We start from the raw sequence: 11,233 nt of genomic DNA on the forward strand, positions 1-11,233 counted from the left end.
ATCTGGTGGAACAACGCCCTAGAGTGAAGCCTAGGTTGCCTGCAACGTAGAAATGACCATAACTTTCACACTGGTTGCTATTATTCGTTTTATGCGATGGAAAAACTGTTATATTTATATTGTATTTTATGCTTCTGGCGTTGACTTCTTAGGCCCTAGCTATTCGATCTGGTGGAACAACGCCCTAGTGTGAAGCCTAGTTTGCCTGGAACGTAGAAATGACCATCACTTTCACACGGGCTGCAATTATTCCTGTTATAGGATGGAAAGACTGTTGTATTTATATTGTATCTAATACTTCTGGTGATCACTTCCTAGGCCCTAACTATGCGATCTGGTGGAACAACGCCCTCGGGTGTAGCTTAGGTTGCCCGGAACGTAGAAATGACCATAACTTTTACACTGGTAGCAATTATTCGTTTTACACAATGGAAAAACTGTTCTATTTATTTTGTATTTAATGCTTCGGGCGTTGACTTCTAAGGCCCTAACGGTTTGATCTGGTAGAGCAACGCCCTAGAGTGAAGCCTAGGTTGCCCGGAACGTAGAAATGACCATAACTTTCACACTGGTTGCTACTATTCATTTTATACGATGGAAAAACTGTTATATTTATATTGTATTTTATGCTTCTGGCGTTGACTTCAGAGGCCGTTGCTTTTCGATGTGGTGGGAGAACGCCATAGAGTGAAGCCTAGGTTGCCGGGAACGTAGAAATGACCATAACTTCCACACTGGTTGCTATTATTCGTTTTATACGATGGAAAAACTGTTGTATTTATTTTGTATTTTATGCTTCTGGCGTTGACTTCTAAGGCCCTAACTATTCGATCTGGTGGAGCGACGCCCTAGAGTGAAGCCTAGGTTGCCCGGAAAGTAGAAATGACCATAACTTTCATACTGGTTGCAATTATTCGTTTTATATGATGGAAAAACTGTTGTATTTATATGGTGTTTTATGCTTCTGGCGTTGACTTCTTAGTCCCTAACTATTCCATCTGGTGGAACAACGCCCTAGGGTGAACCCTAGGTTGCCTGGAACATAGAAATGACCATCACTTTCACACGGGTTGCAATTATTCCTGTTATAGGATGGAAAGACTGTTGTATTTTTATTGTGTTTTATGCTTCAGGCGTTGACTTCTAAGGCCCTAGCTATTCGATCTGGTCGAGCAACGCCCTAGAGTGAAGCCTAGGTTGCCCGGAACGTAGAAATGACCATAACTTCCTCACTGGTTGCAATTATTCGTTTTATACGATGGAAAAGCTGTTGCATTTATATCGTATTTTATGCTTCTGGCGTTGACTTCTGAGGACCTAACTATTCGATCTGCTGGAGAAACGCCCTAGGGTGAAGCCTAGGTAACCTGGAACGTAGAAATGACCATCACTTTCACACGGGTTGCAATTATTCCTGTTATAGGATGGAAAGACTGTTGTATTTTTATTGTATTTTATACGTCAGGCGTTGACTTCTAAGGCCCTAGCTATTCGATCTGGTCGAGCAACGCCCTAGAGTGAAGCCTAGGATGCCCGGAAAGTAGAAATGACCATAACTTTCACACTGGTTGCAATTATTCGTTTTATACGATGGAAAAGCTGTTGTATCTTTATTGTATTTTATTCATCTGGGGTTGACTTCTAAGGCCGTAGCTATTAGATGTGGTGGAGCAACGCCCTAGAGTGACGCCTAGGTTGCCCGGAACGTAGAAATGACCATAACTTTCACACTGGTTGCAATTATTCGTTTTATACGGTGGAAAAGCTGTTGCATCTTTATTGTATTTTATTCATCTGGGGTTGACTTCTAAGGCCGTAGCTATTAGATGTGGTGGAGCAACGCCCGAGAGTGGGGCCTAGGTTGCCCGGTACATAGAAATGACCATTACTTTCACACTGTTTGCAAATATACATTATATACGACGGAAAATCTGTTGTACTTATGTTGTATTTTATGCTTTTGGCGTTGCCTTCTTAGGCCCTAACTATTTGATCTGGTGGAGCACCGCCGTTGAGTGAAGCCTAGGTTGCCCGGAACGTAGAAAAGACCATTACCTTTACACTGGTTGCAATTATTCGTTTTATACGATGGAAAAACTGTTCTATTTATTTTGTATTTTATGCTTCGGGCGTTGACTTCTAAGGCCCTAACTATTCAGTCTGTTGGTGCAACGCCCAAGGGTGAAGCCAATGTTGCCCGGAAAGTAGAAATGACGTTAACTTTCACACTGGTTGCAATGATTCGTCTTATACGATGGAAAAGCTGTTGTATTTATATCGTATTTTATGCTTCTGGCGTTGACTTCTTAGGCCCTAACAATTCGATCTGGTGGAGCAACGCCCTAGAGTGAAGCCTAGGTTGCCTGGAACGTACAAATGACCACTTCCTTCACACTGTTTGCAATTATTCATTTTATAAGATGGAAAAACTGTTGTATTTATATTCTATTTTATGCTCCTGGTGTTGACTTCTCAGGCCCTAACTATCGATCTGGTTGAGCAACGCCTCAGAGTTACATCTTGGCCGCCCGGAACGTAGAAAAGGCCGTCACTTTCACACTGGTTGCAATTATTCGTTTTATACGATGGAAAAGCTGTTGTATTTATATCGTATTTTATGCTTCTGGCGTTGACTTCTTAGGCCCTAACTATTCCATCTGGTGGAACAACGCCCTTGGGTGAAGCCTAGGTTGCGCGGAACGTAGCAATGAATATAACTTTCACACTGGTAGCAATTATTCGTTTTATACGATGGAAAAACTGTTGTATTTATATTGTATTTTATGCTTCTGGCGTTCACTTCTTGGCCCTAACTATTCGATATGGTGGAAAAACGCCCTAGGGTGAAGCCTAGGTTGCCCGGAACGTAGAAATGACCATAACTTTTACACTGGTAGCAATTATTCGTTTTATACGATGGAAAAGCTGTTGTATCTTTATTGTATTTTATTCATCTGGGGTTGACTTCTAAGGCCGTAGCTATTAGATGTGGTGGAGCAACGCCCTAGAGTGACGCCTAGGTTGCCCGGAACGTAGAAATGACCATAACTTTCACACTGGTTGCAATTATTCGCTTTATACGGTGGAAAAGCTGTTGCATCTTTATTGTATTTTATTCATCTGGGGTTGACTTCTAAGGCCGTAGCTATTAGATGTGGTGGAGCAACGCCCGAGAGTGGGGCCTAGGTTGCCCGGTACATAGAAATGACCATTACTTTCCCACTGTTTGCAAATATACATTATATACGATGGAAAATCTGTTGTACTTATGTTGTATTTTATGCTTTTGGCGTTGCCTTCTTAGGCCCTAACTATTTGATCTGGTGGAGCACCGCCCTAGAGTGAAGCCTAGGTTGCCCGGAACGTAGAAAAGACCATTACCTTTACACTGGTTGCAATTATTCGCTTTAAACGATGGAAAAACTGTTCTGTTTATTTTTATTTTATGATTCGAGCGTTGACTTCTAAGGCCCTAGATATTCATTCTGTTGGTGCAACGCCATAGGGTGAAGCCTAGGTTGCCCGGAAAGTAGAAATGACGTTAACTTTCATACTGGTTGCAATTATTCGTTTTATACGATGGAAAAACTGTTGAATTTATATTGTGTTTTAGGCTTCGGGCATTGACCTCTAAGGCCCTAACGACTCAATCTGTTGGAGCAACGCCCTAGGGTGAAGCCTAGGTTGCCCGGAACGGAGAAATGACCATAACTTTCACACTGTTTGCAGTTATTCCTGTTATACGATGGAAAAACTTTTGCATCTTTATTGTACTTTATGCTTCAGGCGTTGACTTCTAAGGCCCTAGCTATTCGATTTGGTGGAGCAACGCCCGAGAGTGAAGCCTAGGTTGCCCGGAACGTAGAAATGACCATAACTTTCATACTGGTTGCTATCATTCGTTTTATACGATGGAAAAACTGTTGGTTTTATATTGTATTTTATGCTTCTGGCGTTGACTTCTTAGGCCCTAGCTATTCGATCTGGTTAAACAACGCCCTTGGGTGAAGCCTAGGTTGCCTGGAACGTAGAAATGACCATAACTTTTACACTGGTTGCTATTATTCGTTTTATACGATGGAAAAACTGTTATATTTATATTGTATTTTATGCTTCTGGCGTTGACTTCTAAGGCCCTAACTATTCGGTCTGGTGGAGCAGCGCCCTAGAGTGAAGCCTAGGTTGCCCGGTACGTAGAAATGACCATCACTTTCAAACTGGTTGCAATTATTCCTGTTATAGGATGTAAAAACAGTTGTATTTTTATTGCATTTAATGCGTCGGGCATTGACTTCTAAGGCCCTAGCTATTCCACCGGTTGGAGCAACGCCCTAGGGTAAAGCCTAGGTCGCCCGGAAAGTAGAAATGACCATAACTTTCATACTGGTTGCAATTATTCGTTTTATATGATGGAAAAACTGTTGTATTTATACTGTATTTTATGCTGCTGGCGTTCACTTCTTAGGCCCTAACTATTCGATCTGGTGGAACAACGCCCTGGGGTGAAGCCTAGGTTGCCCGAAACGTAGAAATGACCATAACTTTCACGCTGGTTGCTATGATTCGTTTTATACGATGGAAAAACTGTTCCATTTATTTTGTATTTTATGCTTCGGGCATTTACTTCTAAGGCCCTAGCTGTTTGATCTGGTGGAGCAACGACCTAGAGTGAAGCCTAGGTTGCCCGGAACGCAGAAATGACCATAACCTTCACACTGGTTGCAATTATTCCTGTTCTACGATGGACAAGCTGTTGTATTTATATCGTATTTTATGCTTCTGGCGTTGACTTCTAAGGACCTAACTATTCGATCTGGTGGAGCAACGCTCTAGAGTGAAGTCTAGGTTGCTCGGAATGTAGGAATGACCATAAATTTCACACTGGCTGCAATTATTCATTTTATACGATGGAATAACTGTGGTACTTATGTTGTATTTTATCCTTCTGGCGTCGAATTCTTAGGCCCTAACTATTCCCTCTGGCGGATCAATGCCGTAGAGTGAAACCTACGTTGCCCGGAACGCAGAAATGACCAGAACTTTCATACTGGTTGCAATTATTCGTTTTATATGATGGAAAAGCTGTTGTATTTATATTGTATTTTATGCTGCTGGCGTTCACTTCTTAGGCCCAAACTATTCGATCTGGTGGAGCAACGACCTAGAGTGAGGCCTAGGTTGCCCGGAACGTAGAATCGGCCATCACTTTCAAACTGGTTGCAATTATTCCTGTTATATGGTGGAAACACGGTTGTACTTTTATTGCATTTTATGCTTCGGATGTTGACTTCTGAGGCCGTAGCTATTCGATGTGGTGGATGAACGCCATAGAGTGAAGCCTAGGTTGCTCGGAACGAAGAAATGACCATAACTATCATACTGGTGTCAATCATTCGTTTTATATGATGGAAGAACTGATGTATTTATATTGTATTTTATGCTGCTGGCGTTCACTTCTTAGGCCCTAACTATTCAGTCTGGTGGAACAACGCCCTGGGGTGAAGCCTAGGTTGCCCGGAACGTAGAAATGGCCATAACTTTCACACGGGTTGCAATTATTGCTGTTATAGGATGGAAAGACTGTTGTATTTTTATCGCATTTTATGCTTCAGGCGTTGACTTCTGAGGCCGTAGCTATTCGATGTGGAGGAAAAACGCCATAGAGTGAAGCCTATGTTGCCCGGAACGTAGAAATGACCATCACTTTCACACGGGTTGCAATTATTCCTGTTATAGGATGGAAAGACTGTTGTATTTTTATTGTATTTTATGCTTCAGGCGTTGACTTCTGAGGCCGTAGCTATTCGATGAGGTGGAAGAGCGCCATAGAGTGAAGCCAAGGTTGCCCGGAACGTAGAAATGACCAGAACTTTAATACTGGTTGCAATTATTCCTGTTATACGATGGAAAAACTGTTGTATTTTTATTGCATTCTATGCTTCTGGCGTTTAATTCTAAGTCTCCAGCTATTTGATCTGGTGGAGCAACGACCTAGAGTGAAGCCCAGGTTGCGCGGAACGTAGAAATGACCATTACTTTCACACTGGTTGCAATTATTCGTTTTATACGATGGAAAAGCTGTTGTATTTATATCGTATTTTATGCTTCTGCCGTTGACTTGTTAGGACCTAACCATTCGATCTGGTGGAGCAACGCCCTAGAGTGAAGCCTAGGTTGCCCGGAACGTAGAAATGACCATAACTTTCATACTGGTTTCAATTATTTGTTTTATGGAGTGAAAAAACTGTTGTATTTATATTGTATTTTATGCTTCTGTCGTTCACTTCATAGGCCCTAACTGTTTGATCTGGTGGAGCAACGACCTAGAGTGAAGCCTAGGTTGCCCGGAACGCAGAAATGACCATAACTTTCACACTGGTTGCAATTATTCCTGTTCTACGATGGACAAGCTGTTGTATTCATATCGTATTTTATGCTTCTGGCGTTGACTTCTAAGGACCTAACTATTCGATCTGGTGGAGCAACGCTCTAGAGTGAAGTCTAGGTTGCTCGGAATGTAGGAATGACCATAAATTTCACACTGGCTGCAATTATTCATTTTATACGATGGAATAACTGTGGTACTTATATTGTATTTTATCCTTCTGGCGTTGAATTCTTAGGCCCTAACTATTCCCTCTGGCGGATCAACGCCGTAGAGTGAAACCTACGTTGCCCGGAACGCAGAAATGACCATAACTTATACACTGGTAGCAATTATTCGTTTTATACAATGGAAAAACTGTTATATTTATATTGTATCGTATGCTTCTGGCGTTGACTTCTTAGGCCCTAACAATTCGATCTGGTGGAGCAACGCCCTAGAGTGAAGCCTAGGTTGCCCGGAACGTAGAAATGACCACCACTTTCATACGGGTTGCAATTATTCCTGTTATAGGATGGAAAGACTGTTGTATTTTTATTGTATTTTATGCTTCAGGCGTTGACATCTGAGGCCGTAGCTATTCGATGTGGTGGAAGAACGCCATAGAGTGAAGCCTAGGTTGCCCGGAACGTAGAAATGACCATAACTTTCATACTGGTTGCAATTATTCGTTTTATATGATGGAAAAACTGTTGTACTTATATTGTTTGTTATGCTGCTGGCGTTCACTTCTTAGGCCCTAACTATTCGATCTGGTGGAACAACGCCCTGGGGTGAAGCCTAGGTTGCCCGGAACGTAGAAATGACCATAACTTTCACACTGGTAGCAATTATTCGTTTTATACAATGGAAAAACTGTTCCATTTATTTTGTATTTTATGCTTCGGGCATTTAGTTCTAAGGCCCTAACTGTTTGATCTGGTGGAGCAACGACCTAGAGTGAAGCCTAGGTTGCCCGGAACGCAGAAATGACCATAACTTTCACACTGGTTGCAATTATTCCTGTTCTACGATGGACAAGCTGTTGTATGCATATCCTATTTTATGCTTCTGGCGTTCACTTCTAAGGACCTAACTATTCGATCTGGTGGAGCAACGCTCTAGAGTGAAGTCTAGGTTGCTCGGAATGTAGGAATGACCATAAATTTCACACTGGCTGCAATTATTCATTTTATACGATGGAATAACTGTGCTACTTATGTTGTATTTTATCCTTCTGGCGTCGAATTCTTAGGCCCTAACTATTCCCTCTGGCGGATCAACGCCGTAGAGTGAAACCTACGTTGCCCGGAACGCAGAAATGACCATAACTTTTACACTGGTAGCAATTATTCGTTTTATACAATGGAAAAACTGTTATATTTATATTGTATCGTATGCTTCTGGCATTGACTTCTTAGGCCCTAACAATTCGATCTGGTGGAGCAACGCCCTAGAGTGAAGCCTAGGTTGCCCGGAACGTAGAAATGACCATAACTTTCATACTGGTTTCAATTATTTGTTTTATGGAGTGAAAAAACTGTTGCATTTATATTGTATTTAATGCTTCTGTCGTTCACTTCATAGGCCCTAACTATTCGATCTGGTGGAACAACGCCCTAGGGTGAAGCCTAGGTTGCCCGGAACGTAGAAATGACCATAACTTTCACGCTGGTTGCTATTATTCGTTTTATACGATGGAAAAACTGTTCCATTTATTTTGTATTTTATGCTTCGGGCATTTACTTCTAAGGCCCTAACTATTCGATCTGGTGGAGCAACGCTCTAGAGTGAAGTCTAGGTTGCTCGGAATGTAGGAATGACCATAAATTTCACACTGGCTGCAATTATTCATTTTATACGATGGAATAACTGTGCTACTTATGTTGTATTTTATCCTTCTGGCGTCGAATTCTTAGGCCCCAACTATTCCCTCTGGCGGATCAACGCCGTAGAGTGAAACCTACGTTGCCCGGAACGCAGAAATGACCATAACTTTTACACTGGTAGCAATTATTCGTTTTATACAATGGAAAAACTGTTATATTTATATTGTATCGTATGCTTCTGGCATTGACTTCTTAGGCCCTAACAATTCGATCTGGTGGAGCAACGCCCTAGAGTGAAGCCTAGGTTGCCCGGAACGCAGAAATGACCATAACTTTCACACTGGTTGCAATTATTCCTGTTCTAAGATGGACAAGCTGTTGTATTTATATCGTATTTTATGCTTCTGGCGTTGACTTCTAAGGACCTAACTATTCGATCTGGTGGAGCAACGCTCTAGAGTGAAGTCTAGGTTGCTCGGAATGTAGGAATGACCATAAATTTCACACTGGCTGCAATTATTCATTTTATACGATGGAATAACTGTGCTACTTATGTTGTATTTTATCCTTCTGGCGTCGAATTCTTAGGCCCTAACTATTCCCTCTGGCGGATCAACGCCGTAGAGTGAAACCTACGTTGCCCGGAAAGCAGAAATGACCATAACTTTTACACTGGTAGCAATTATTCGTTTTATACAATGGAAAAACTGTTATATTTATATTGTATCGTATGCTTCTGGCATTGACTTCTTAGGCCCTAACAATTCGATCTGGTGGAGCAACGCCCTAGAGTGAAGCCTAGGTTGCCCGGAACGCAGAAATGACCATAACTTTCACACTGGTTGCAATTATTCCTGTTCTAAGATGGACAAGCTGTTGTATTTATATCGTATTTTATGCTTCTGGCGTTGACTTCTAAGGACCTAACTATTCGATCTGGTGGAGCAACGCTCTAGAGTGAAGTCTAGGTTGCTCGGAATTTAGGAATGACCATAAATTTCACACTGGCTGCAATTATTCATTTTATACGATGGAATAACTGTGCTACTTATGTTGTATTTTATCCTTCTGGCGTCGAATTCTTAGGCCCTAACTATTCCCTCTGGCGGATCAACGCCGTAGAGTGAAACCTACGTTGCCCGGAACGCAGAAATGACCATAACTTTTACACTGGTAGCAATTATTCGTTTTATACAATGGAAAAACTGTTATATTTATATTGTATCGTATGCTTCTGGCATTGACTTCTTAGGCCCTAACAATTCGATCTGGTGGAGCAACGCCCTAGAGTGAAGCCTAGGTTGCCCGGAACGTAGAAATGACCATAACTTTCATACTGGTTTCAATTATTTGTTTTATGGAGTGAAAAAACTGTTGCATTTATATTGTATTTTATGCTTCTGTCGTTCACTTCATAGGCCCTAACTATTCGATCTGGTGGAACAACGCCCTAGGGTGAAGCCTAGGTTGCCCGGAACGTAGAAATGACCATAACTTTCACACTGGTAGCAATTATTCGTTTTATACAATGGAAAAACTGTTCCATTTATTTTGTATTTTATGCTTCGGGCATTTAGTTCTAAGGCCCTAACTGTTTGATCTGGTGGAGCAACGACCTAGAGTGAAGCCTAGGTTGCCCGGAACGCAGAAATGACCATAACTTTCACACTGGTTGCAATTATTCCTGTTCTAAGATGGACAAGCTGTTGTATTTATATCGTATTTTATGCTTCTGGCGTTGACTTCTAAGGACCTAACTATTCGATCTGGTGAAGCAACGCCCTAGAGTGAAGCCTAGGTTGCCCGGAACGTAGAATCGGCCATCACTTTCAAACTGGTTGCTATTATTCGTTTTATATGATGGAAAAACTGTTGTATTTATATTGTTTGTTATGCTGCTGGCGTTCACTTCTTAGGCCCTAGCTATTCGATCTGGTTAAACAACGCCCTTGGGTGAAGCCTAGGTTGCCCGGAACGTAGAAATGACCATAACTTTTACACTGGTTGCTATTATTCGTTTTATACGATGGAAAAACTGTTATATTTATATTGTATTTTATGCTTCTGGCGTTGACTTCTAAGGCCCTAACTATTCGGTCTGGTGGAGCAACGCCCTAGAGTGAAGCCTAGGTTGCCCGGTACGTAGAAATGACCATCACTTTCAAACTGGTTGCAATTATTCCTGTTATAGTATGGAAAGGCTGTTGTATTTTTATTGCATTTTATGCTTCAGGCGTTGATTTCTGAGGCCGTAGCTATTCGATGTGGAGGAAAAACGCCATAGAGTGAAGCCTATGTTGCCCGGAACGTAGGAATGACCATCACTTTCACACGGGTTGCAATTATTCCTGTTATAGGATGGAAAGACTGTTGTATTTTTATTGTATTTTATTCTTCAGGCGTTGACTTCTGAGGCCGTAGCTATTAGATGTGGTGGAAGAGCGCCATAGAGTGAAGCCTAGGTTGCCCGGAACGTAGAAATGACCAGAACTTTCATACTGGTTGCAATTATTCGTTTTATATGATGGAAAAGCTGTTGTATTTATATTGTATTTTATGCTGCTGGCGTTCACTTCTTAGGCCCAAACTATTCGATCTGGTGGAGCAACGACCTAGAGTGAGGCCTAGGTTGCGCGGAACGTAGAATCGGCCATCACATTCAAACTGGTTGCAATTATTCCTGTTATATGGTGGAAACACTGTTGTACTTTTATTGCATTTTATGCTTCGGATGTTGACTTCTGAGGCCGTAGCTATTCGATGTGGTGGATGAACGCCATAGAGTGAAGCCTAGGTTGCTCGGAACGAAGAAATGACCATAACTATCATACTGGTTGCAATCATTCGTTTTATATGATGGAAGAACTGATGTATTTATATTGTATTTTATGCTGCTGGCGTTCACTTCTTAGGCCCTAACTATTCAGTCTGGTGGAACAACGCCCTGGGGTGAAGCCTAGGTTGCCCGGAACGTAGAAATGGCCATAACCTTCACACGGGTTGCAATTATTGCTGTTATAGGATGGAAAGACTGTTGTAT

This window comes from Calliopsis andreniformis, unplaced genomic scaffold, assembly GCF_051401765.1.
Source record: "Calliopsis andreniformis isolate RMS-2024a unplaced genomic scaffold, iyCalAndr_principal scaffold0025, whole genome shotgun sequence".
In the NCBI taxonomy this organism is placed as follows: domain Eukaryota; kingdom Metazoa; phylum Arthropoda; class Insecta; order Hymenoptera; family Andrenidae; genus Calliopsis; species Calliopsis andreniformis.